The 27298-nt window shown below is 46.9% G+C and overlaps 1 protein-coding gene across 3 annotated transcripts in view; it reads right to left on the reverse strand.

The window, feature by feature from the left end:
• unc5ca (unc-5 netrin receptor Ca) overlaps window positions 1–27298 on the reverse strand; it is a 335052-nt gene that overhangs the window by 173243 nt on the left and 134511 nt on the right. The window contains exon 1 of one of the 3 annotated variants that reach the window (XM_064937718.1): window positions 7576–7654. The exons of the other annotated variants lie outside the window; for them this stretch is intronic. The gene's annotated coding sequence lies outside the window, so the exon portion shown is untranslated. Of the gene's footprint in view, window positions 1–7575; window positions 7655–27298 lie in introns of those variants that run through there. 3 annotated transcript variants of the gene reach the window in all.

Below are 27298 nucleotides of genomic sequence, written 5' to 3' on the forward strand. Positions count from 1 at the left end.
CAGAGGCTCAGACACCCTGACAGTCTGCACAGAGGCTCCCAGACTTTGACAGTCTGCTCAGAGGCTCCCAGACTTTGACAGAGGGAAGGAGAAAAAGCCCAGACTGACAGAATAATGAGATGAACACAGGAGATTCCAACATATTTGTATAAGGTTTTCCAACATATAAAGTTTGACCAACATATTAACATTTTCTCTACAATCTAACGCTGTGTAAAATGGCCTGTTTCCGAGTGCGTACATGTAAGTCAGAATATCTTTAACGATAAGAAGTAGAAGCTCATTATTGAGAAGTCTGAATACAAACAGAACTTGAGCAGTCTTGATTCGTCGGCTCTGGAAGGTCATGGTTCTTTACATGTGCTAATTTGCCCTTTGTCTATTGTACTCATATCACACACAGTATAGTGAAGACACTATACAGAGCATTTCTGTCTTCAGTTGCTATGACCCAGCTGTTTAGGGGGCAGACAAATAATGTCTGAGCTCAGTGCTATAATTCAACACTGTTCCGATCTGTAACAATGTGTGCTGAGAGTCAGGAAGCAAGTTCAGGGAGTGAGTTTTAATACAGAAACAAAACATAATACAAAATAAGAGAGAGAGAGAGACACACACACACACACACACACACACACACACACACACACACACACACACACACACACACACACACACACACACACACACACACACACACACACACACACACACACACACACACACACACACACACACACACACACACGGTGACAGGTGTGCGGGATAATGAGCAGCCTGACGAACTAGAGGCCGGAGAGGGCGTAAACGTGACAAGATCCTTATTGTCACTCTGATCAATGGCATGTAAGTACTTGGTGCCATCAGGACCTATGTGTATGTCATCTCTCATGACCGCCTGCTAACACCTTTCTCATTTAATCTACGTTAGTTTGCCAGACCAAGCTCTTGGGCAGGTAAACCTTTCTCATTAACTGAACTGAAACCATTGGCCCGCTCAAATGGAAAGCAGCAGAAACCACATACTGGACCATAGTTCAAAACACATTTCTTCAAGTGGCTACGGAGGTGCATATTTGGTGTGCAATACTGTTTTCCATACAACCTTACAAAGCTCTCACAGAACTGTTGAACTGTTGTGACAATGAGCCTCTCCAACTCCAATGTGATACATCTTGCACGTGAGATGGTACGTGCTTTGACAAAACAGGTACAACAATCATAATGGGCATCCTCCACATTGACCCTTAAGCCAATTTTTTCATTGTTGTGCATTGACATGAAAAAATCCTGATGAGATTCTAGCAGGTAGTTGGCCTGTCTGCTTTCAGTGCATCAACTGTAAGATAAATATTTCTCACTATTACATCATCGAACACACCAATATTCTTCCCGGCAGTTAAAATGTGTTTTGTTGCCCCAGTACTTAAGGGTTGTCTCTCCCATAGACACCAATGCAATAGCAGCTACGGCTGGACTTCTTGAACATGAAGCAGAACATTATTTGCCAGTGAGATGTCTCGCTTCCTCTTCCGTCTCGGTTCTTTAACTGACTTGCCTAGTTAAATAAAGGTTCGAGAAACTATTCCAACAACAACAGCAGCAGCAGCATCTATAATAGCAGACTAGCGACTGCACCGAAACGGGCGACAGATGTTTGTCGAGTGAGACGGAATGAGCTTTCCGCAAGTTCAATATTGCTCAATCTAATTTTAAATCAGCATGAATTGAGCAATAAAAAGCCCTGCTCGTGGTGTTGTTAAATGCAACAGAATACAGTAACAGGTCCTTGGTGATCAGTTGCTCCCCAACAGTGCAGATGGACAGTGGCGCATGGCAGATTTTGAAGGTGAGTCGTCCCATAAATACATGTAACATAGTTCTACATTTGACAATTTCCTCAAGGATGTTGATGCATAGTGTACAACCATCGCCAATACACAACACGGACTCCTCAGACGCAGCTGCAAATCGATAATTGGGCTGAAGAAGAAAGGCCTGAGATGTGGAAAACCCCAGGCCTAAGATGTGGAAAACCCCAGGCCTAAGATGTGCTTAAACCCCAGGCCTAAGATGTGGAAAACACCAGGCCTAAGATGTGGAAAACACCAGGCCTAAGATGTGTAAAACCCCAGGCCTAAGATGTGTAAAACCCCAGGCCTAAGATGTGGAAAACCCCAGGCCTAAGATGTGGAAAACACCAGGCCTAAGATGTGGAAAACACCAGGCCTAAGATGTGGAAAACCCCAGGCCTAAGATGTGGAAAACCCCAGGCCTAAGATGCGGAAAACACCAGGCCTAAGATGTGCTTAAACCCTTGGCCTAAGATGTGGAAAACACCAGGCCTAAGATGAGGAAAACACCAGGGCTAAGATGTGGAAAACACCAGGCCTAAGATGTGGAAAACCCCAGGCCTAAGATGTGGAAAACACCAGGCCTAAGATGTGGAAAACCCCAGACAGAGAAAACAAAGGATTGAGACATAGAAAAGCTACAGGGGCGTTGCCAGGGATACGTTAGTTTATAAATGTTAACCAATCCCTACATTTTAAATACAGTACTGAATTTTTAAAAGTTGAGACTCGTTCCACCGATTTTAGTCAGCTTTTTTTTTTTTAGCTTTGAGATTCCAGTCTTGTTTATTGGTGCAAAATAACTTCTTGTCTCCCGAAATGTAACAGGCTCTGGTAAAGTGGTCAAAAGAACTCTCTGCTGAAGAGAAGCAGCGCCTTGCGGGGGGGGGGGGGGCAACTGAAGACATGATGTCTGATGTGGAGACAGACCCAGAGGACCCCCATGCATTTTTAATGACCCCCCCACCCTGGCTCTCCTCTGAGTTTCAGGAATGAACTGCGTCAGCAGACCGGAAAAGGGCCAAGCTCTTATGGAGAGAAAAGGCAACGTCAGATTGAAAACCCGAGAAACCGTCCACATCCACCGCCTTCCTACCCAGAACATCTGATTGTGAATGAAACCACAGACACAAATCACCTGCACCTTCACTGACTCTTCACACCTGCATCTCAAGAGACTTTTTGCACTGCCTCTGACTCACTCACCCACCCTTACACACACACACATAACAGACCCTTACACACACACACACACACACACATAACAGACCCTTACACACACACACACACACACACATAACAGACCCTTACACACACACACACACACACACATAACAGACCCTTACACACACACACACACACATAACAGACCCTTACACACACACACACATAACAGACCCTTACACACACACACATAACAGACCCTTACACACACACACACACACACACACACATAACAGACCCTTACACACACACACACACACATAACAGACCCTTACACACACACACACACATAACAGACCCTTACACACACACACATAACAGACCCTTACACACACACACACACACATAACAGACCCTTACACACACACACACATAACAGACCCTTACACACACACACACACACATAACAGACCCTTACACACACACACACATAACAGACCCTTACACACACACACACATAACAGACCCTTACACACACACACATAACAGACCCTTACACACACACACACACATAACAGACCCTTACACACACACACACACACATAACAGACCCTTACACACACACACACATAACAGACCCTTACACACACACACGCACACATAACAGACCCTTACACACACACACACATAACAGACCCTTACACACACACACACATAACAGACCCTTACACACACACACACATAACAGACCCTTACACACACACACACATAACAGACCCTTACACACACACACATAACAGACCATTACACACACACACACACATAACAGACCCTTACACACACACACATAACAGACCCTTACACACACACACATAACAGACCCTTACACACACACACATAACAGACCCTTACACACACACACACACACATACCAGCCCCTTACACACACACATAACAGACCCTTACACACACACATAACAGACCCTTACACACACACACACATAACAGACCCTTACACACACACACATAACAGACCCTTACACACACACACATAACAGACCCTTACACACACACACATAACAGACCCTTACACACACACATAACATTCCCACCCTTTTCTTTGACTTGCATATTTTTTAATACACGTCTTGATAGTGTATTTTCCGATAAATCTGTATTGCACTGTTGAGGAGAGCTGAGGTTAAATAAAATAAAAAATACTATTTTGATCACTGTCAGTCTTTCAAACTTAGCTTGTGGGTATCCTCACGCTTGGCATACAGGTCAGTCTTTAGAGAGGTTGTGATTCTGGTTTGGTTGTCTGACTGGAAGTGTTTGAGTGGGTGGTTACAATCACACCAGGAGGCTACACAAGACAAATAAACAACCATTTTGGTAATGCCTTTAGGAGACTGCTAGAAGACAGCACAAACGTCTAACCAGGAAGTGGCTACAAGACTTTTACAAATGGCAAAAGTTATCTCTCGCACTCTCTTGCCCTCCCTCCCTCCCTCCCTCCCTCCCTCCCTCCCTCCCTCCCTCCCTCCCTCCCTCCCTCCCTCCCTCCCTCCCTCCCTCCCTCCCTCCCTCCTTTTCCCCCGTGTCGTATATGTCAAGTGGTTGAGATCATTACGATAGAGAACACCAAAACAACGGCACGGTGCTTGGAGTCGATAACATTCACAGCAATACTATGCTGGCTTTGAGAGCAGACTGCATGGGGAAATGCGGGTTGCCTTTTGACAGGCGCGATGGCGTCAGCAGATCCAAGGGTGGCGCAGGTTCAAAACCAATCTGGCAACGTTGGCATCGCATACCGATGTGTCACATCTCGGCTGAAACGAAACACCAGGTGGTCCCTCGTTGCTCCATTTCAAACTTCATCATACTGTTCGCCTCAAATATTAGCCCGGTGTCATCAACCAGCTACAGAGTACAAGAGTGCAATGCACGATACGAGTGTTACTCACCCAAAGGAAAACAAAGTCTCTGAAAGAGCATGGTAGAAATACAACGCAGGGATGTTTCATCTTGTTTAGTGAGGAACAGTGAATTTGCTAAAAACGTCCTCAAAGGTTGTCATGAATACAGACAGACAACTATTCATAGTTTGTGTGCTGAAAAAGGACTATGTAAGGTTGAAAACCCTACCACCCCAAAAAGCTCTATGTAAGGTTGAAAACCCTACCACCCCAAAAAGCTCTATGTAAGGTTGAAAACCCTACGACCCCAAAAAGCACTATGTAAGGTTGAAAACCCTACGACCCCAAAAAGCACTATGTAAGGTTGAAAACCCTACGACCCCAAAAAGCACTATGTAAGGTTGAAAACCCTCCCACCCCAAACAGCACCATGTAAGGTTGAAAACCCTACGACCCCAAAAAGCACTATGTAAGGTTGAAAACCCCACGACCCCAAAAAGCACTATGTAAGGTTGAAAACCCTCCCACCCCAAACAGCACTATGTAAGGTTGAAAACCCTACCACCCCAAAAAGCACTATGTAAGGTTGAAAACCCTCCCACCCCAAACAGCACCATGTAAAGTTGAAAACCCTACGACCCCAAAAAGCACTATGTAAGGTTGAAAACCCTCCCACCCCAAACAGCACCATGTAAGGTTGAAAACCCTACGACCCCAAAAAGCACTATGTAAGGTTGAAAACCCTACGACCCCAAAAAGCACTATGTAAGGTTGAAAACCCTCCCACCCCAAACAGCACTATGTAAGGTTGAAAACCCTACCACCCCAAAAAGCTCTATGTAAGGTTGAAAACCCTACGACCCCAAAAAGCACTATGTAAGGTTGAAAACCCCACGACCCCAAAAAGCACTATGTAAGGTTGAAAACCCCACGACCCCAAACAGCACTATGTAAGGTTGAAAACCCTACCACCCCAAACAGCACTATGTAAGGTTGAAAACCCTAACACACCAAAAAAGGACTATGTAAGGTTGAAAACCCCACCACCCCAAACAGCACTATGTAAGGTTGAAAACCCTAACACCCCAAAAAAGGACTATGTAAGGTTGAAAACCCTAACACCCCAAACAGCACTATGTAAGGTTGAAAACCCTAACACACCAAAAAAGGACTATGTAAGGTTGAAAACCCCACCACCCCAAACAGCACTATGTAAGGTTGAAAACCCTCCCACCCCAAAAAGGACTATGTAAGGTTGAAAACCCTAACACCCCAAAAAGCACTATGTAAGGTTGAAAACCCTAACACCCCAAAAAGCACTATGTAAGGTTGAAAACCCTAACACCCCAAAAGCACTATGTAAGGTTGAAAACCCTAACACCCCAAAAGCACTATGTAAGGTTGAAAACCCTAACACCCCAAAAAGCACTATGTAAGGTTGAAAACCCTAACACCCCAAAAAGCACTATGTAAGGTTGAAAACCCTAACACCCCAAAAAGCACTATGTAAGGTTGAAAACCCTAACACCCCAAAAAGCACTATGTAAGGTTGAAAACCCCACCACCCCAAACAGCACTATGTAAGGTTGAAAACCCTATGACCCCAAAAAGGACTATGTAAGGTTGAAAACCCCACCACACCCACCTACACCTGCAAGGAAGTAACAAAACAATACCACGCAGGGATGTTTCATCTTGTTTAGTGAGGAACAGTGAATCAAATTAAAAGATAGTCAAAATGATTTTATGTCTATGGTAAATACTGTTAATAATCTTAATAAATAATTGGAAACAAAATAGTACATATTAAAAAATATATTATATCTCACTTTGTATAGCCACCACGACAAGAGTTCCTTTGTGTGAAGTGCACTAGACTATCTATAATTGCAGTGGAATTGCACTGGCAGCATTTCCTATTGATTCCACTGAGGATTTTGGAGTGTCTGACCTGCGTCCCATTGCACCTTATTTCCTTCATAGTGAACAGAACCCTATTGGTCCTGGTCAAAAGTAGTGCACTATGAAGGGAGTAGGGTGCCATCTGGGATACACATGCTGTCGGTCTGTACTTTGTATATCAGAACGTGTGGTTCTGGGTGTTTTCTACTGATAGAGAACTGGAGGGCCCTCTACAGCGTGCCATTGATTACCCGCCTGCAACAGCCCGGCAACAGCCTATTGATTGGACGATATGTAATACACAGCAGCTTAAAATATCAGATGATCAGCACTGGAAACATTCAGCATACAGATGTAGGATCTTAATTTGACCACTCTTTTGTTGCTGTGAATTTTCAAGCAGGAAGCCGGAAATGCAAAACTGTAGTGTATTCAAGGTTTAAAAAAGTATCTAATGTTTGTAATTTTCACTTTAAAAATAAAACGCCACAATTTAAAATACAGTGGATTCGAAATGTATTCAGACCACTTGACTTTTTTCACATTTTGTTGTTACAGCCTTATTCTAAAATGGATTAAAAGAAAACACAAATCCCCATAATGACAAAGCAGAAACTGTGTTTTAGAAATGTTTGCAAATGTATTAAAAAGAAAAAAACTGAACTATCACATTTACATAAGTACTCAGACCCTTTACTGAATACTTTGGGTATTACACAACAAGCTTGGCACACCTGTATTTGGGGAGTTTCTCCCATTCTTCTCTGCAGATCCTCTCAAGCTCTGTCAGGTTGGAAGGGAAGCATTTTCAGGTCTCTCCAGAGATGTTCGATTGGGTTCAAGTACAGGCTCTGGCTGGGCCACTCAAGGACATTCAGAGACTTGTCCCGAAGCCACTCCTACGTTGTCTTAGCTGTGTGCTTAGGGTTGCAGCCGTGTTGGAAGGGGAACATTCACCCCCGTCTGAGGTCCTGAGCGCTCTGAAGCAGGTTTTCATCAAAGATCTCTCTGTACTTTCTGGCATTCATCTTTCTTTCAATGCTGACTAGTCTCCCAGTCCCTGCTGCTTGGATTATTTTCCTGCTGTAGCAAACTGGCTCAAATTAAGATCCTACATCTTTACCCTCTCTGTGTGAGATATAGCGAACAGCGAAGAAGATGGGAGAATTAGGCTATTCAATGGCAAGTGTGGGGAGAGGAGTGGGGGAGAAGGACACACAAAATGAGATGTGTTTGTTCAGGACTGACAGATGCGCCACCATGAAAAGCAATCTGCATGTGTGCAATACTGAAATCCGATTACATTTCTCGTTGTTGTTTTCTTTTTAGGTGAGAGCGAGCGGCTGGCAAAACAGATGCGGTAATCAAGATACAGTCAACAACGTGTTATTGCCGAGACGGGGGAGTTACAAGATATGATCCAGTCAGCCATTTAGTTCTCCTTTCCCTGAAAATAGCACCCGAGATTGGTGCAGGTCTAGTCTGGTTTCTTAGAGAGGCTATTTTCTCTAGACCTGGGAGGTTCAGTATATAGCCAGGTTGTAAAGTTATATTTCTATGGGGCAGGCCAGTAATAGCAGCTGGTCCATTCTCTAAGCCTGGGTATAGATTTATGTCCTACTGGGAAGAAATGTATCTATTGCGTTGCAGCTGCCCCTCCATCACGTGTGATAAAACAATGAGTATCGGGGATGAGGAGCAGCCTGCAGAGTATATCTGCCCTCCTTTAGCATTCTTCGTTCTGGGGGTGAGAGGGGAGAGGAGGCTGTGTGTCACGCACTCACATGCACAAACACACACACACACACACACACACACACGCAAACACATGGATGTATGCGCACACACACACACACACACACACACTCGCACGAAGTTATGCACACACAAATATACACACACACAGACAAACATACACACACACACACACACATCTAAGGGGCTATAGAGGATTCAGGGGAGAAGAGCAGCTCTGAAGGGGGACGGTGAAACCTGTTGTTGTCCAAATCACTGTGATAATAGGACTCCACTCAATGAGACACCATTTTCCCATTGTGATCATTTGCTTTAAATCGTCTTCAATTTGAAGGCATTTTACAATTGAAAAAGAGTTTACTGTAGTATTCCCTTCGTTGTAATGTATGTAAATCAAAACTAGCAAAATCAAACCAACATCCTCTTTTCCTAACTCTTTATATCTGTCTCTCTGTTTGTCTGGCTCCCTCTCTCTCTCTGTCTGTCTTTGTCTGTTTCTGTCTCTCTGTCTCTCTCTCTGTCTGTATCTGTCTGTATCTGTCTCTCTGTCTCTGTCTGTATCTGTCTCTCTCTCTGTGTATCTGCCTCTCTGTCTCTCTCTCTCTGTCTGTCTGTCTGTATCTGTCTCTATCTCTCTCTGTCTGTATCTCTCTCTCTGTCTCTCTCTGTCTGTATCTGTCTCTCTGTCTCTCTCTCTCTCTCTGTCTGTATCTGCCTCTCTGTCTCTCTCTCTGTCTGTTTCTGCCTCTCTGTCTCTCTCTGTCTGTATCTGCCTCTCTGTCTCTCTCTCTCTGTCTGTCTGTCTGTATCTGTCTCTATCTCTCTCTGTCTGTATCTGTCTCTCTGTCTCTCTCTGTCTGTATCTGTCTCTCTGTCTCTCTCTCTCTCTGTATCTGCCTCTCTGTCTCTGTCTGTCTGTCTGTCTGTCTGTCTGTCTGTCTCTCTCTCTCTCTCTGTCTGTATCTGTCTCTCTGTCTCTCTCTGTCTGTATCTGTCTCCCAGTCTCTCTCTCTGTCTGTCTCTCTCTCTCTGTCTGTCTCTGTCTGTATCTGTCTCTCTGTCTCTCTCTCTCTCTCTGTCTGTATCTGCCTCTCTCTCTCTCTCTCTGTCTGTATCTGCCTCTCTGTCTTTCTCTGTCTGTATCTGCCTCTCTGTCTCTCTCTCTCTCTGTGTATCTGCCTCTCTGTCTCTCTTTCTCTGTCTGTATCTGCCTCTGTCTCTCTCTCTCTGACTGTATCTGCCTCGCTGTCTCTCTCTCTCTCTGTCTGTATCTGCCTCTCTGTATCTCTCTCTGTCTGTATCTGCCTCTCTGTCTCTATCTCTCTGTCTGTCTCTGTCTGTATCTGTCTCCCTGTCTCTCTCTCTCTCTCTGTCTGTATCTGTCTCTCTGTCTCTCTCTGTCTGTATCTGTCTCTCTGACTCTCTCTCTCTGTGTGTATTAGCCTCTCTGTCTCTCTCGCTCTGTGTGTATCTGCCTCTCTGTCTCTTTCTTTCAGTCTGTCTCTCTGTCTGTATCTGCATCTGTCTCTCTCTCGGTCTGTCTCTCTGTCTGTCTCTGTCTCTCTCTCTCTCTCTCTCTCTCTCTCTGTGTGTCTGTCTGTGTGCATGTGGGTGTGTGTTTTTGTCATATTATTCCTATTACCATTATCCGATTAACCTCTAGCGTCGAGCAATCCCGTATCCGGGAGCGTAATCATAGCCTCAAGCTCATTAGCATAACGCAACGTTAACTATTCATGAAAATCGCAAATGAAATGAAATAAATATATTGGCTCACAAGCTTAGCCTTTTGTTAACAACACTGTCATCTCAGATTTTCAAAATATGCTTTTCAACCATAGCTACACAAGCATTTGTGTAAGAGTATTGATAGCTAGCATATCATTAAGCCTAGCATTCAGCAGGCAACATTTTCACAAAAACAAGAAAAGCATTCAAATAAAATCATTTACCTCTCAGTTAGATAGCAAATGTTCAGTTTTTCCAAAAAGATTATTTGTGTAGGAGAAATCGCTCCGTTTTGTTCATCATGTTTGGCTAAGAAAAAACCCCGAAAATTCAGTCATTACAATGCCAAACTTTTTTCCAAATTAACTCCATAATATCAACAGAAACATGGCAAACGTTGTTTAGAATCAATCCTCAAGGTGTTTTTTTACATATCTATTCGATGATAAATCATTCGTGGCAGTTGCCTTTCTCCTCTGAACCAAATGGAAAAGTGTACGCAGCTGGAGATAGTGCAATAATTTCGACGGAGGACACCAAGCGGACACCTGGTAAATGTAGTCTCTTATGGTCAATCTTCCAATGATATGCCTACAAATACGTCACAATGCTGCAGACACCTTGGGGAAACGACAGAAAGTGTAGGCTCATTCCTGGCGCATTCATAGCCATATAAGGAGACATTGGAACACAGCGCATTCAAAATCTGGGGCATTTCCTGTATGAAATTTCATCTTGGTTTCGCCTGTAGCATTAGTTCTGTGGCACTCACAGACAATATCTTTGCAGTTTTGGAAACGTCAGAGTGTTTTTCTTTCCAAAGCTGTCAATTATATACATAGTCGAGCATCTTGTCGTGACAAAATATCTTGTTTAAAACTGGAACGTTTTTTTATCCAAAAATTAAAAGAGCGCCCCCTATATCGAAGAAGTTAAGCAGAACAAGGAGACCTTTTGGATGTCTGCCTGGCACTCTCCCAAATATAAGACACCATCTCTCTGGGAGACGACAACCAGCAATTGAAACTCTTAGCGATGATAAGAGAGGATGCTGCCCGTTAAACTAACAATGGGATCAGACAGCAAACTGAGCAGAGATGTATTCATTAGTGCACGCTGTAGAAAAATGTAGCAAAGTGTTTTGAAATGAAAAAAGCTTTGCCTTGAAATCGAGAGTTGCGTATTGGTTAAATTCAAGTAGATACCACCCCATGTTGACGTTTGGTTCCTAGTGAATACAACCCAGGAAAAATACTATCAAACTCACTGAGCCATCTTTTCTTTCCTATTGCAACCAGATGGAGGCGGCAAAGTTGACACCGGCGGAAAAACCTACCATACAACATACGCCTAGTGGTTAGAGTGTAGAGGCGGCAGGGTAGCCTAGTGGTTAGAGTGTAGAGGCGGCAGGATAGCCTAGTGGTTAGAGTGTAGAGGCGGCAGGATAGCCTAGTTGTTAGAGTGTAGAGGCGGCAGGGTAGCCTAGTGGTTAGAGTGTAGAGGCGGCAGGATAGCCTAGTGGTTACAGTGTAGAGGCGGCAGGGTAGCCTAGTGGTTAGAGCGTAGAGACGGCAGGGTAGCCTAGTGGTTAGAGCGTAGAGGCGGCAGGATAGCCTAGTGGTTAGAGCGTAGAGGCGGCAGGATAGCCTAGTGGTTAGAGCGTAGAGGCGGCAGGGTAGCCTAGTGGTTAGAGTGTAGAGGCGGCAGGATAGCCTAGTGGTTAGAGTGTAGAGGCGGCAGGGTAGCCTAGTGGTTAGAGTGTAGAGGCGGCAGGATAGCCTAGTGGTTACAGTGTAGAGGCGGCAGGGTAGCCTAGTGGTTAGAGTGTAGAGACGGCAGGGTAGCCTAGTGGTTAGAGTGTAGAGGCGGCAGGGTAGCCTAGTGGTTAGAGCGTAGAGGTGGCAGGGTAGCCTAGTGGTTAGAGCGTAGAGGCGGCAGGGTAGCCTAGTGGTTAGAGCGTAGAGGCGGCAGGGTAGCCTAGTGGTTAGAGCATAGAGGTGGCAGAGTAGCCTAGTGGTTAGAGCGTAGAGGTGGCAGGGTAGCCTAGTGGTTAGAGCGTAGAGGCGGCAGGGTAGCCTAGTGGTTAGAGCGTCGAGGCGGCATGGTAGCTTAGTGGTTAGAGCGTAGAGATGGCAGAGTAGCCTAGTGGTTAGAGCGTAGAGGTGGCAGGGTAGCCTAGTGGTTAGAGCGTAGAGGCGGCAGGGTAGCCTAGTGGTTAGAGCGTCGAGGCGGCATGGTAGCCTAGTGGTTAGAGCGTTGGACTAGTAACTGGAAGGTTGCAAGTTCAAACCCCCGAGCTGACAAGGTACAAATCTGTCGTTCTGCCCCTGAACAGGCAGTTAACCCACTGTTTCTAGGCCGTCATTGAAACTAAGAATTTGTTCGTAACTGACTTGCCTAGTAAAATAAATAAGAAAATACTCTAGTAGATTTAGCCTTCGTTTCAGCATGTCCTATGACCAAATCATAACAAAAGAGTCCAAGTTCACTTTCACAGTGTCCCAGCCAGTCCCAATTACACATAGCGTACCAAACAATGCCGCATCAACCTTTCTTGTTGCGCGTTGAGCACCAAGGTCAACTCTGTCACCCACATCAGATCTGTAGCCCGGAATAATGCTATGCAGGCTATTAAAGGTGCTCAGGTTTCTATGATACAGAGTGAATCACACGCTTATCACGTAGCCTATATCATTGTCCAACGCACTCTCTATTCCACATGTCACATAGACACACTATCACACGACATGGGTTCAATGCAGCGCCACTGAAGTCAATAGGTAGCGGATGCTATCTCTTCCTCAGGCACAGAAAGGCCCAATGGCTGCAGAGTATTGATCTGAGAAGGTCATCGATGGAGAAAGAAACCAGACACTGAAATGACTGAAGATGAAGAGGAGTGCTTGACGATAGAGTGTGTGAACGGGCTTTATGTCATGAACCCACTTTTACAAACAAACCACAGGAGGATGCTGAGAGGACAGATCATACCAACGGAATGGAATGTTATGAATCGCATGGAAACCGCGTGTTTGATGTGTTTGACATCATTCCACTCATTTCGTTCAAGCCATTACTGTGAGCCGTTCCTCCCAAATGAAGGTGCCACTGGCCACCTGAGACACACATGAAGTGCGTTCAGAAAGTATTCACACCAGTTGACTTTTTCCACATTTTGTTGTGTCAACAGCCTGAATCTAAAATTGATTACATTTAGATTTTTAATCACTGGCCTACACACAATACCCCATAATGTCACACCCTGACCATAGTTTGCTTTGTATGCTTCTATGTTTTGGTTGGTCAGGGTGTGATCTGAGTGGGCATTCTATGTTGGATGTCTTGTTTGTCTATTTCTATGTCTGGCCTGATATGGTTCTCAATCAGAGGCAGGTGTTAGTCATTGTCTCTGATTGGGAACCATATTTAGGTAGCCTGGGTGATTGGGTGATTGTTCCTGTCTCTGTGTTTGCACCAGATAGGACTGTTTAGGTTTTCGCACATTTATTGTTTTGTTAGTTATTTCATGTCTAGTTCCTTTATTAAAGAACATGAATAACCACCATGCTGCATTTTGGTCCGTTTCTCCATCACCAGAGGAAAACCCTTACAGAATCACCCACCAACACAGGACCAAGCGACGTGGTAACGGGCAGCAGCAGGAGCAGCGTAAAAAGGACTCAATGTTTCTTAGATTGACGCACGGGCACATCAATAGACCCCTAAAGAGTTTAATGACTGTGATAGGAGAAAACTGAGGATGGGATCAGCAACATTGTAGTTACAGTGCCTTGCGAAGGTATTCGGCCCCCTTGAACTTTGCGACCTTTTGCCACATTTCAGGCTTCAAACATAAAGATATAAAACTGTATTTTTTTGTGAAGAATCAACAACAAGTGGGACACAATCATGAAGTGGAACGACATTTATTGGATATTTCAAACTTTTTTAACAAATCAAAAACTGAAAAATTGGGCGTGCAAAATTATTCAGTCCCCTTAAGTTAATACTTTGTAGCGCCACCTTTTGCTGCGATTACAGCTGTAAGTCGCTTGGGGCATGTCTCTATCAGTTTTGCACATCGAGAGACTGAAATTTTTTCCCATTCCTCCTTGCAAAACAGCTTGAGCTCAGTGAGATTGGATGGAGAGCATTTGTGAACAGCAGTTTTCAGTTCTTTCCACAGATTCTCGATTGGATTCAGGTCTGGACTTTGACTTGGCCATTCTAACACCTGGTTATGTTCATTTTTGAACCATTCCATTGTAGATTTTGCTTTATGTTTTGGATCATTGTCTTGTTGGAAGACAAATCACCGTCCCAGTCTCAGGTCTTTTGCAGACTCCATCAGGTTTTCTTCCAGAATGGTCCTGTATTTGGCTCCATCCATCTTCCCATCAATTTTAACCATCTTCCCTGTCCCTGCTGAAGAAAAGCAGGCCCAAACCATGATGCTGCCACCACCATGTTTGACAGTGGGGATGGTGTGTTCATTGTGATGAGCTGTGTTGCTTTTACGCCAAACATAACGTTTTGCATTGTTGCCAAAAAGTTCAATTTTGGTTTCATCTGACCAGAGCACCTTCTTCCACATGTTTGGTGTGTCTCCCAGGTGGCTTGTGGCAAACTTTAAACAACACTTTTTATGGATATCTTTAAGAAATGGCTTTCTTCTTGCCACTCTTCCATAAAGGCCAGATTTGTGCAATATACGACTGATTGTTGTCGTATGGACAGAGTCTCCCACCTCAGCTGTAGATCTCTGCAGTTCATCCAGAGTGATCATGGGCCTCTTGGCTGCATCTCTGATCAGTCTTCTCCTTGTATGAGCTGAAAGTTTAGAGGGACGGCCAGGTCTTGGTAGATTTGCAGTGGTCTGATACTCCTTCCATTTCAATATTATCGCTTGCACAGTGCTCCTTGGGATGTTTAAAGCTTGGGAAATCTTTTTGTATCCAAATCCGTCTTTACACTTCTTCACAACAGTATCTCAGACCTGCCCGGTGTGTTCCTTGTTCTTCATGATGCTCTCTGCGCTTTTAATGGACCTCTGAGACTATCACAGTGCAGGTGCATTTATACGGAGACTTGACTGCACACAGGTGGATTGTATTTATCATCATTAGTCATTTAGGTCAACATTGGATCATTCAGAGATCCTCACTGAACTTCTGGAGAGAGTTTGCTGCACTGAAAGTAAAGGGGCTGAATAATTTTGCACGCCCAATTTTTCAGTTTTTGATTTGTTAAAAAAGTTTGAAATATCCAATAAATGTCGTTCCACTTCATGATTGTGTCCCACTTGTTGTTGATTCTTCACAAAAAAATACAGTTTTATATCTTTATGTTTGAAGCCTGAAATGTGGCAAAAGGTCGCAAAGTTCAAGGGGGCCGAATACTTTCGCAAGGCACTGTACTCCACACTACTAACCTAATTGACACACACACACACAAACAGACAGACAGACAGACACACACACGACTGCAATGAACACTCTAAGTGAGTAGATATTGGTATTGACTGTTTCCATCAGATGCCTGCAGACCCCTTTCTCTGCCACGCAGCCTCTGTGGAGAAACACTGAACACCGTCATATTTCATCCCGGAGACGCACCGCCCCAACACAGGACGAGGGACACGCTTCATTAGCTGTACTTACCACTAAATAATTAAAATGCTGACGGATAGATTACCATCCACAAATGGGTGAAACCGTTGCCACGGTGGACAGCTTTATTACGGAACCAAAAAATGATCCCCGTTGAGAATAACTTGATTATTACGCAAGCTCAAGTCAAATAGCAGTAAATATAGAATTCTGTGAGAACCATTTCAGGGACATTTCTATTTCTTATCTAACAGTGTGCTGGGCCAGTGAAATCTCCCAAATTGATTCCTTCTACCCCGGCCAGATACAAGATTGTGAGACAGTCTGAGTGTTGAGAGACTATTGGATGAGGCTAATGAAAAACGGGCAGAGAGCAGATAAGCTATAGACTGTGTTTGACTCCGTCTTTCAATTCTCTCTCTGCTCAAAGACGAGTGGAGGGGCAGTTTACTCAGCAGCAGATAGCAGGGATGAACCTGAAGTGGTTGGCTGCATGCAATCCCTTTATGAACTGTCTTAACCCTTTAACTGCAGCGGCTCAGAGGCACAAGAGCTTTTGGCAGGTCTATATGTATTGGACTAATGGTTAATATGTTGGTATTTCTACAGGAAAAACCAGGATTCAGATCCCAACAAACATATATAGATACTGACACTCCATCCGTACTCTGTCCAGTCACTGCTGTCCATGGAACCTGAGATGGACCGTACTAACTGATGATCCCAACCTGAGATGGACCGTACTAACTGATGATCCCAACCTGAAGTAGACCGTACTAACTGATGATCCCAACCTGAAGTAGACCGTACCAACTGATGATCCCAACCTGAGATGGACCGTACCAACTGATGATCCCAACCTGAAGTAGACCGTACAAACTGATGATCCCAACCTGAAGTAGACCGTACTAACTGATGATCCCAACCTGAAGTAGACCGTACCAACTGATGATCCCAACCTGAGATGGACCGTACCAACTGATGAGCCCAACCTGAAGTAGACCGTACTAACTGATGATCCCAACCTGAAGTAGACCGTACCAACTGATGATCCCAACCTGAGATGGACCGTACTAACTGATGATCCCAACCTGAAGTAGACCATACTAACTGATGATCCCAACCTGAAGTAGACCGTACCAACTGATGATCCCAACCTGAAGTAGACCATACTAACTGATGATCCCAACCTGAAGTAGACCGTACCAACTGATGATCCCAACCTGAGATGGACCGTACCAACTGATGATCCCAACCTGAGATGGACCGTACCAACTGATGATCCCAACCTGACGTGGATCGTACGGTCTACTGACTGACGATCCATACCTGACTTATTACATTTGAACCTGCTCAGCCCTTTTTGACGTGATACCAGGGAAAATCAAGTACTGTATACTCACAACAGTTACAGTATAGCTTAGGGTCTATTTCAAGTCTCTGTATCCTCAGAAAGACACACAGGCCTCACTCTCTGCAGTCCTCAGTGACAGTCACTGGGCCCCTAGCCTCTCCTCAGTGACAGTCACTGGGCCCCTAGCCTCTTCTCAGTCAGTCACTGGGCCCCTAGTCTCTCCTCAGTCAGTCACTGGGCCCCTAGCCTCTCCTCAGTGACAGTCACTGGGCCCCTAGACTCTCCTTAGTGATAGTCACTGGGCCCCTATCCTCTCCTCAGTGACAGTCACTGGGCCCCTAGCCTCTCCTCAGTCAGTCACTGGGCCCCTAGCCTCTCCTCAGTCAGTCACTGGGCCCCTAGCCTCTCCTCAGTCAGTCACTGGGCCCCTAGCCTCTCCTCAGTCAGTCACTGGGCCCCTAGCCTCTCCTCAGTCAGTCACTGGGCCCCTAGCCTCTCCTCAGTGACAGTCACTGGGCCCCTAGTCTCTCCTCAGTCAGTCACTGGGCCCCTAGTCTCTCCTCAGTCAGTCACTGGGCCCCTAGCCTCTTTGTCCGACCCTGTCGGAAAAAAAGTCACTGACAAAACAAAGGAAGTGCCTCTCCCATTCCAACGCAAAAATCCAATACTAAAGTTCTCCAGACTTCCAACAGTTGAGTCAACGAGACAGGATTTGTAAGGATGGCCTCGCAAGACTACTGGGCCCCTAATAGTGCCAGTACTCTCTTCTAATCCCTCCCTCCAAGGCCTTGGCTTGCCCTCTCACAGCCTAGCATCAACATTCACATGATAACAGGGTTAGGGAAAGGAGCCAGGTCTCTCAGTGACAGGCAGTGCTGAGTAAACTAGAGAGATACAGTGTACAACAGACTCAGAGGGCCCTGGAGGCCCCAGATACAGTGCTACCTACCACAGAGCTACTGTCACAGCATTCAGTGGAAAAAGCCGAGCCTTAGACATTGGCAAGTGTCTCAGAGAGAGAGAGAGACAGGGAGACGTCGAGACACATGAGGGTATCCTTACTAGTGTGCTCCTTAGAGCTATCCGTGTTGAGTCACAACATAAACCAGATTTAAGGGCTAAAACTAGTGTTTTAATTTTCTGTCTGACTGAGGATGACGCATCGTATATGGAGTGGTATGGAGTCGTCATCCTCATGCTGCAATTCCACTGATTATGGAGCTGGTAACGATTCCTGGGACCACCTGTACGTAAAATGTATGTACGCATGACTTTCGCTTGTACGATTATAAATGCAGACAAGCTTAGCATGGAGACTTACATCTGCATTTCAATGGAGGTTGTGGAGGAAGATATGAAAGGTCTGCAGAGACATCCGTTAGACTGCTGTGGAGGGGAGATGTGACGGACTGGTGTGACGGTGGGCTATGAATCCACAGGGAACCATGGTAACGAGCCTACTACTCAATTCCTGTGATGCATTGACAAAAGTCATGTGCAGCCATGATGGCCTCTTTATCTTGAAAGAGCTTGAATTGAACTGTTCTTTTCATCCTCTAACGTGTCGTTAGGAGGAAGTCCTCCCTTTGTACCGGAAAAAAAAAAGTCCTTCAACCTCTGTACATGCGGCTCCATGTCTCCTGTTATGTTGCGATATCAAACCCTGTCACAGTCATCAAAGGTCCACTTGTTAAAAGGGATACAGCTGAATTAAAATTGCACGCTTGGGATTGGAGGATGGTGTCTGGCTGTATCCAGGGGGCTGTATGCCTGGGAGGGGAGGAGAGAGAGGATGCCAGTGGGACCCATTGGTACCCCCCCCCCTGCCCTCCCCCCAACCTCCCTGAGAGTTCTAGCGATGATGGGTGAGATGTCAAATGGGTCACACCGACATCACTCTCAGAGCAGGAGAAAGGAGGGAAAAGGAGAAAGGAGATGGTGGAAAGAGGAGAGAGATGTAGGACAGAGGAGAGGTGGGAGAGGAGAGAGATGTAGGACAGAGGAGAGGTGGGAGAGGAGAGAGATGTAGGACAGAGGAGAGGTGGGAGAGGAGAGAGATGTAGGACAGAGGAGAGGTGGGAGAGGAGAGAGATGGAGGACAGAGGAGAGGTGGGAGAGGAGAGAGATGGAGGACATAGGAGAGGTGGGAGAGGAGAGAGATGGAGGACATAGGAGAGGTGGGAGAGGAGATAGATGTAGGACAGAGGAGAGGTGGGAGAGGAGAGAGATGGAGAACAGAGGAAAGGTGGGAGAGGAGAGAGATGGAGGACAGAGGAGAGGTGGGAGAGAAGAGAGATGTAGGACATAGGAGAGGTGGGAGAGGAGAGAGATGGAGGACAGAGGAGAGGTGGGAGAGGAGAGAGATGTAGGACAGAGGAGAGGTGGGAGAGGAGAGAGATGGAGGACAGAGGAGAGGTGGGAGAGGAGAGAGATGTAGGACAGAGGAGAGGTGGGAGAGGAGAGAGATGGAGGACAGAGGAGAGGTGGGAGAGGAGAAAGATGGAGGACATAGGAGAGGTGGGAGAGGAGAGAGATGTAGGACAGAGGAGAGGTGGGAGAGGAGAGAGATGGAGGACAGAGGAGAGGTGGGAGAGGAGAGAGATGGAGGACATAGGAGAGGTGGGAGAGGAGAGAGATGGAGGACATAGGAGAGGTGGGAGAGGAGATAGATGTAGGACAGAGGAGAGGTGGGAGAGGAGAGAGATGGATGACAGAGGAAAGGTGGGAGAGGAGAGAGATGGAGGACAGAGGAGAGGTGGGAGAGAAGAGAGATGGAGGACATAGGAGAGGTGGGAGAGGAGAGAGATGGAGGACAGAGGAGAGGTGGGAGAGAAGAGAGATGGAGGACATAGGAGAGGTGGGAGAGGAGAGAGATGGAGGACAGAGGAGAGGTGGGAGAGGAGAGAGATGTAGGACAGAGGAGAGGTGGGAGAGGAGAGAGATGGAGGACATAGGAGAGGTGGGAGAGGAGAGAGATGTAGGACAGAGGAGAGGTGGGAGAGGAGAGAGATGGAGGACAGAGGAGAGGTGGGAGAGGAGAGAGATGGAGGACATAGGAGAGGTGGGAGAGGAGAGAGATGGAGGACATAGGACAGGTGGGAGAGGAGAGAGATGTAGGACATAGGGGAGGTGGGAGAGGAGAGAGATGGAGGACATAGGAGAGGTGGGAGAGGAGAGGTGGGAGAGGAGAGAGATGGAGGACAGAGGAAAGGTGGGAGAGGAGAGAGATGTAGGACAGAGGAGAGGTGGGGGAGGAGAGATGTAGGACAGAGGAGAGGTGGGAGAGGAGAGAGATGTAGGACAGCGGAGAGTTGGGAGAGGAGAGAGATGGAGGACAGGGGAGAGGTGGGAGAGGAGAGAGATGGAGGACATAGGACAGGTGGGAGAGGAGAGAGATGTAGGACATAGGAGAGGTGGGAGAGGAGAGAGATGGAGGACATAGGAGACACACCGACATCACTCTCAGAGCAGGAGAAAGGAGGGAAAAGGAGAAATGAGAGGGTGGAAAGAGGAGAGAGATGTAGGACGGAGGAGAGGTGGGAGAGGAGAGAGATGTAGGACAGAGGAGAGGTGGGAGAGGAGAGAGATGGAGGACAGAGGAGAGGTGAGAGAGGAGAGAGATGTAGGACAGAGGAGAGGTGGGAGAGGAGAGAAATGTAGGACAGAGGAGAGGTGGGAGAGGAGAGAGATGGAGGACAGAGGAGAGGTGGGAGAGGAGATAGATTTAGGACAGAGGAGAGGTGGGAGAGGAGAGAGATGTAGGACAGAGGAGAGGTGGGAGAGGAGAAAGATGGAGGACATAGGAGAGGTGGGAGAGGAGAGAGATTTAGGACAGAGGAGAGGTGGGAGAGGAGAGAGATGGAGGACAGAGGAGAGGTGGGAGAGGAGAGAGATGGAGGACATAGGAGAGGTGGGAGAGGAGAGAGATGGAGGACATAGGAGAGGTGGGAGAGGAGATAGATGTAGGACAGAGGAGAGGTTGGAGAGGAGAGAGATGGAGGACATAGGAGAGGTGGGAGAGGAGAGAGATGTAGGACAGAGGAGAGGTGGGAGAGGAGAAAGATGGAGGACATAGGAGAGGTGGGAGAGGAGAGAGATGGAGGACAGAGGAGAGGTGGGAGAGGAGATAGATGTAGGACAGAGGAGAGGTGGGAGAGGAGAGAGATGTAAGACAGAGGAGAGGTGGGAGAGGAGAAAGATGGAGGACATAGGAGAGGTGGGAGAGGAGAGAGATGGAGGACAGAGGAGAGGTGGGAGAGGAGAGAGATGGAGGACAGAGGAGAGGTGGGAGAGGAGAGAGATGGAGGACAGAGGAGAGGTGGGAGAGGAGAGAGATGGAGGACATAGGAGAGGGATGGGCAGAGTGGCTGGGTCGAGACAGGGATGGGCGGAGAGGCTGGATCGAGACAGGGATGGGCAGAGTGGCTGGGTCGAGACAAGGATGGGCAGAGAGGCTGGGTCGAGACAGGGATGGGAGGAGAGGCTGGGTCGAGACAGGGATGGGCAGAGTGGCTGGGTCGAGACAGGGATGGGCGGAGAGGCTGGGTCGAGACAGGGATGGGCAGAGTGGCTGGGTCGAGACAAGGATGGGCAGAGAGGCTGGGTCGAGACAGGGATGGGAGGAGAGGCTGGGTCGAGACAGGGATGGGAGGAGAGGCTGGGTCGAGACAGGGATGGGAGGAGAGGCTGGGTCGAGACAAGGATGGGCAGAGTGGCTGGGTCGAGACAGGGATGGGAGGAGTGGCTGGGTCGAGACAGGGATGGGAGGAGAGGCTGGGTCGAGACAGGGATGGGAGGAGAGGCTGGGTCGAGACAGGGATGGGCAGAGAGGCTGGGTCGAGACAGGGTTGGGCAGAGAGGCTGGGTCGAGACAGGGATGGGCAGAGAGGCTGGGTCGAGACAGGGATGGGAGGAGAGGCTGGGTCGAGACAGGGATGGGAGGAGAGGCTGGGTCGAGACAGGGATGGGCAGAGTGGCTGGGTCGAGACAGGGATGGGAGGAGAGGGAAAGAAAAGTGGAGAGAAATCTCTGGAGATTAATGAGGATAGTTGGAAGAAAGAGAGAGGTTTATACAGAATGTTGCATGTCATGACTATTGTGGAAGTGCATGTTCAGTAAATCAACTCAGCGCTTTACTCTCCACATATGTACTATTTATGACATTGATTCATTCAAATATGAATAGAAACAACAGAAAATGATTGCATTTCATCATAAATTTCACCTTGAATGTTTGATGGGCCATGCAATCCATGGGACTAAAGCAAAATGATAAGCCAGACAGGTTCCCAAGGCACAGTGTGTACACTGTTGTTGCTAGCTAGCTATTGTCCATCAGATCTCCCCTATTTAACATTCCAACGCAGAGCCAACAGTAGGAAGGGCCATATTTAAACCCAATTTGCTAATCTACGGTGGGAAAAATATGAAAGATAATGATTCATTCAGGGGCTCTGAGCGGATGAAAGGGGACAGATCTGACTACCCGATCTGGAGAAGCGAAGAAAAGCTCCTTTTCTACTTAGATGTCGCAAGTTTGTTTAGTTCAGACCATGTTCAGAGATCCTCCCTCTTCTCCCTCTCCCAGACCTCTGCTTTTTGAACTCTAGATAATGACAATAATGATAATCATTACCCCCAGCAGAGCTAGAGGGAGTGTGCGAGTGTGTAGGAAACATGCAGTGATCCATAGAGAACATTGCCATTGTACTGCGTGTCGTGATGTAGGCCTAATGCCTACACATTCTCACATACATGTGAGTCCAACACAGGGACAGATTATACGAGGGCGTTTACAGGTAGGCATTGATGCCTCTCCGCCATGACTCACAGCTTTTCCTGCCAAGCACGACAGGCGTACAGGCTGAGGAGGACATAGGGTTATTAAGAGTATATTATTGCCTTTGATTTCCTGCACATATTTAATAATTCAACGGCAGATTGGGTAAATAAATAGAGTATAATCTAATTTGAGTGTGTTCAAATCGAATTTGTGTGTGCGTGCGCGCGCGCGTGTGTGTGTGTGGGTATGTGCGTGTGTGTGTGTTTGAGAGAGAGAGAGAGAGAGAGAGAGAGAGAGAGCAAGACTATTGCTATGAGTCGTGGCGTATACGACTGTCGCTTCACTGCAGTTTCTCCTGCCACCCCACACCCCCCCCCTCTTCAACCCCCCCCCACCCCCCCTTCACCCTCTTCCCTCCCTCACTGTCTCTTTCGCCATGCTCCTCCCTCTTTCCCCAGAGATTTACAAGGGCAGCCTTGCTCCTGGGCTTAAAAAGCTGTTACTGTTTCGCTCCACCCCTCCATCCCTCCATCCCCACCTCAGTCTCTGTTCTCTGATAGAATGAATCCTTATGTTCCCACCTCAGCCTCTGTTCTCTGATAGAATGAATCCTTATGTTCCCACCTCAGCCTCTGTTCTCTGATAGAATGAATCCTTATGTTCCCACCTCAGCCTCTGTTCTCTGATAGAATGAATCCTTATGTTCCCACCTCAGCCTCTGTTCTCTGATAGAATGAATCCTTATGTTCCCACCTCAGCCTCTGTTCTCTGATAGAATGAATCCTTATGTTCCCACCTCAGTCTCTGTTCTCTGATAGTATGAATCCTTATGTTCCCACCTCAGCCTCTGTTCTCTGATAGAATGAATCCTTATGTTCCCACCTCAGCCTCTGTTCTCTGATAGAATGAATCCTTATGTCCCCACCTCAGCCTCTGTTCTCTGATAGAATGAATCCTTATGTTCCCACCTCAGCCTCTGTTCTCTGATCGAATGAATCCTTATGTTCCCACCACAGCCTCTGTTCTCTGATAGAATGAATCCTTATGTTCTCACCACAGCCTCTGTTCTCTGATAGAATGAATCCTTATGTTCCCACCTCAGCCTCTGTTCTCTGATAGAATGAATCCTTATGTTCCCACCTCAGCCTCTGTTCTCTGATAGAATGAATCCTTATGTTCCCACCTCAGTCTCTGTTCTCTGATAGAATGAATCCTTATGTTCCCACCTCAGCCTCTGTTCTCTGATAGAATGAATCCTTATGTTCCCACCTCAGCCTCTGTTCTCTGATAGAATGAATCCTTATGTTCCCACCTCAGCCTCTGTTCTCTGATCGAATGAATCCTTATGTTCCCACCTCAGCCTCTGTTCTCTGATAGAATGAATCCTTATGTTCCCACCTCAGCCTCTGTTCTCTGATAGAATGAATCCTTATGTTCCCACCACAGCCTCTGTTCTCTGATAGAATGAATCCTTATGTTCCCACCTCAGCCTCTGTTCTCTGATAGTATGAATCCTTATGTTCCCACCTCAGCCTCTGTTCTCTGATAGAATGAATCCTTATGTTCCCACCTCAGCCTCTGTTCTCTGATAGAATGAATCCTTATCTTCCCACCTCAGCCTCTGTTCTCTGATCGAATGAATCCTTATGTTCCCACCTCAGCCTCTGTTCTCTGATAGAATGAATCCTTATGTTCCCACCACAGCCTCTGTTCTCTGATAGAATGAATCCTTATGTTCCCACCTCAGCCTCTGTTCTCTGATCGAATGAATCCTTATGTTCCCACCTCAGCCTCTGTTCTCTGATAGAATGAATCCTTGTGTTCCCACCTCAGCCTCTGTTCTCTGATAGAATGAATCCTTATGTTCCCACCTCAGCCTCTGTTCTCTGATAGAATGAATCCTTATGTCCCCACCTCAGCCTCTGTTCTCTGATCGAATGAATCCTTATGTTCCCACCTCAGCCTCTGTTCTCTGATCGAATGAATCCTTATGTTCCCACCTCAGCCTCTGTTCTCTGATAGAATGAATCCTTATGTTCCCACCTCAGTCTCTGTTCTCTGATAGAATGAATCCTTATGTTCCCACCACAGCCTCTGTTCTCTGATAGAATGAATCCTTATGTTCCCACCACAGCCTCTGTTCTCTGATAGTATGAATCCTTATGTTCCCACCTCAGCCTCTGTTCTCTGATAGAATGAATCCTTATGTTCCCACCTCAGTCTCTGTTCTCTGATAGAATGAATCCTTATGTTCCCACCTCAGCCTCTGTTCTCTGATAGAATGAATCCTTATGTTCCCACCTCAGCCTCTGTTCTCTGATAGAATGAATATATCCGTCCCTTCTTTTAGAACCAACAGACGAGATGGGGGGTTATGAGTGGCTGAGGTTTCAGATGGATTTTTGACACATTTTATACACAATGGGAGTGTTTAAAAAGAGGGAGGAAGTGAGGAATAGAGGGATGGTGTAAGGAGAGACAGAGAGGAATAGAGGGATGGTGTCAGGGGAGACAGGGAGGAATAGAGGGGTGGTGTCAGGAGAGACAGAGAGGAATAGAGGGATGATGTCAGGGGAGACAGGGAGGAATAGAGGGGTGGTGTCAGGAGAGAGAGAGGAATAGAGGGATGATGTCAGGGGAGACAGTGAGGAATAGAGGGATGGTGTCAGGGGAGACAGAGAGGAATAGAAGGATGGTGTCAGGGGGAGACAGTGAGGAATAGAGGGGTGGTGTCAGGGGAGACAGTGAGGAATAGAGGGATGGTGTCAGGGGGTTTCAGTGAGGAATAGAGGGATGGTTTCAGGGGGAGACAGAGAGGAATAGAGGGGTGGTGTCAGGGGGTTTCAGTGAGGAATAGAGGGATGGTTTCAGGGGGAGACAGAGAGGAATAGAGGGGTGGTGTCAGGGGGAGACAGTGAGGAATAGAGGGATGGTGTCAGGGGAGACAGTGAGGAATAGAGGGATGGTGTCAGGAGAGACAGTGAGGAATAGAGGGATGGTGTCAGGGGAGACAGTGAGGAATAGAGGGATGGTGTCAGGGGAGACAGTGAGGAATAGAGGGATGGTGTCAGGGGAGACAGAGAGGAATAGAGGGATGGTGTCACGGGAGACAGTGAGGAATAGAGGGATGGTGTCAGGGGAGACAGGGAGGAATAGAGGGATGGTGTCAGGGGAGACAGTGAGGAATAGAGGGATGGTGTCAGGGGGAGACAGTGAGGAATAGAGGGAAGTTGTCAGGGGAGACAGTGAGGAATAGAGGTAAGTTGTCAGGGGAGACAGTGAGGAATAGAGGGATGGTGTCAGGGGGAGACAGTGAGGAATAGAGGGATGGTGTCAGGGGGAGACAGTGAGGAATAGAGGGATGGTGTCAGGGGGAGACAGAGAGGAATAGAGGGATGGTGTCAGGGGGAGACAGTGAGGAATAGAGGGATGGTGTCAGGAGAGACAGTGAGGAATAGAGGGATGGTGTCAGGGGGAGACAGAGAGGAATAGAGGGATGGTGTCAGGGGGAGACAGTGAGGAATAGAGGGATGGTGTCAGGAGAGACAGTGAGGAATAGAGGGATGGTGTCAGGGGGAGACAGTGAGGAATAGAGGGAAGTTGTCAGGGGAGACAGAAGCCCCTATGTGTAAATGGATTAGAAAAGCAGTCAATCTGGCTGCCCCTGAAACCAGGGAGCGAACAGGGACGGGATGACCAGATTCCCCCCATCAGCCAGGACATAAAATGGAATAAACACATCGCCAGGCTGGTGGTATTTCAGCACTGACACCGCCATCATAACCTGTGGCTCCAGACAGACAATAATTCAAGGCTTCTTATCCTACCACCCTGGGAACAGCAGTGTGACTGGTAGCCAGAGACACTGGACACTGTGTGTGTGTGTGTGTGTGTGTGTGTGTGTGTGTGTGTGTGTGTGTGTGTGTGTGTGTGTGTGTGTGTGTGTGTGTGTGTGTGTGTGTGTGTGTGTGTGTGTGTGTGTGTGTTTGTGTGTGTGTGTGTGTGTGTTCAATATCTGAAGGAAACTTACTAGATATTACCTGGTTACATTACCTGGTTACATTACCTGGTTATATTACCTGGTTACATGACCTGGTTATATTACCTGGTTATATTACCTAGTTGCATTACCTGGTTACATTACCTGGTTATATTACCTGGTTACATTACCTGGTTTTATTACCTGGTTATATTACCTAGTTACATTACCTGGTTATATTACCTGGTTA

Source organism: Oncorhynchus masou, chromosome 1 (assembly GCF_036934945.1).
Source record: "Oncorhynchus masou masou isolate Uvic2021 chromosome 1, UVic_Omas_1.1, whole genome shotgun sequence".
NCBI lineage: Eukaryota > Metazoa > Chordata > Actinopteri > Salmoniformes > Salmonidae > Oncorhynchus > Oncorhynchus masou.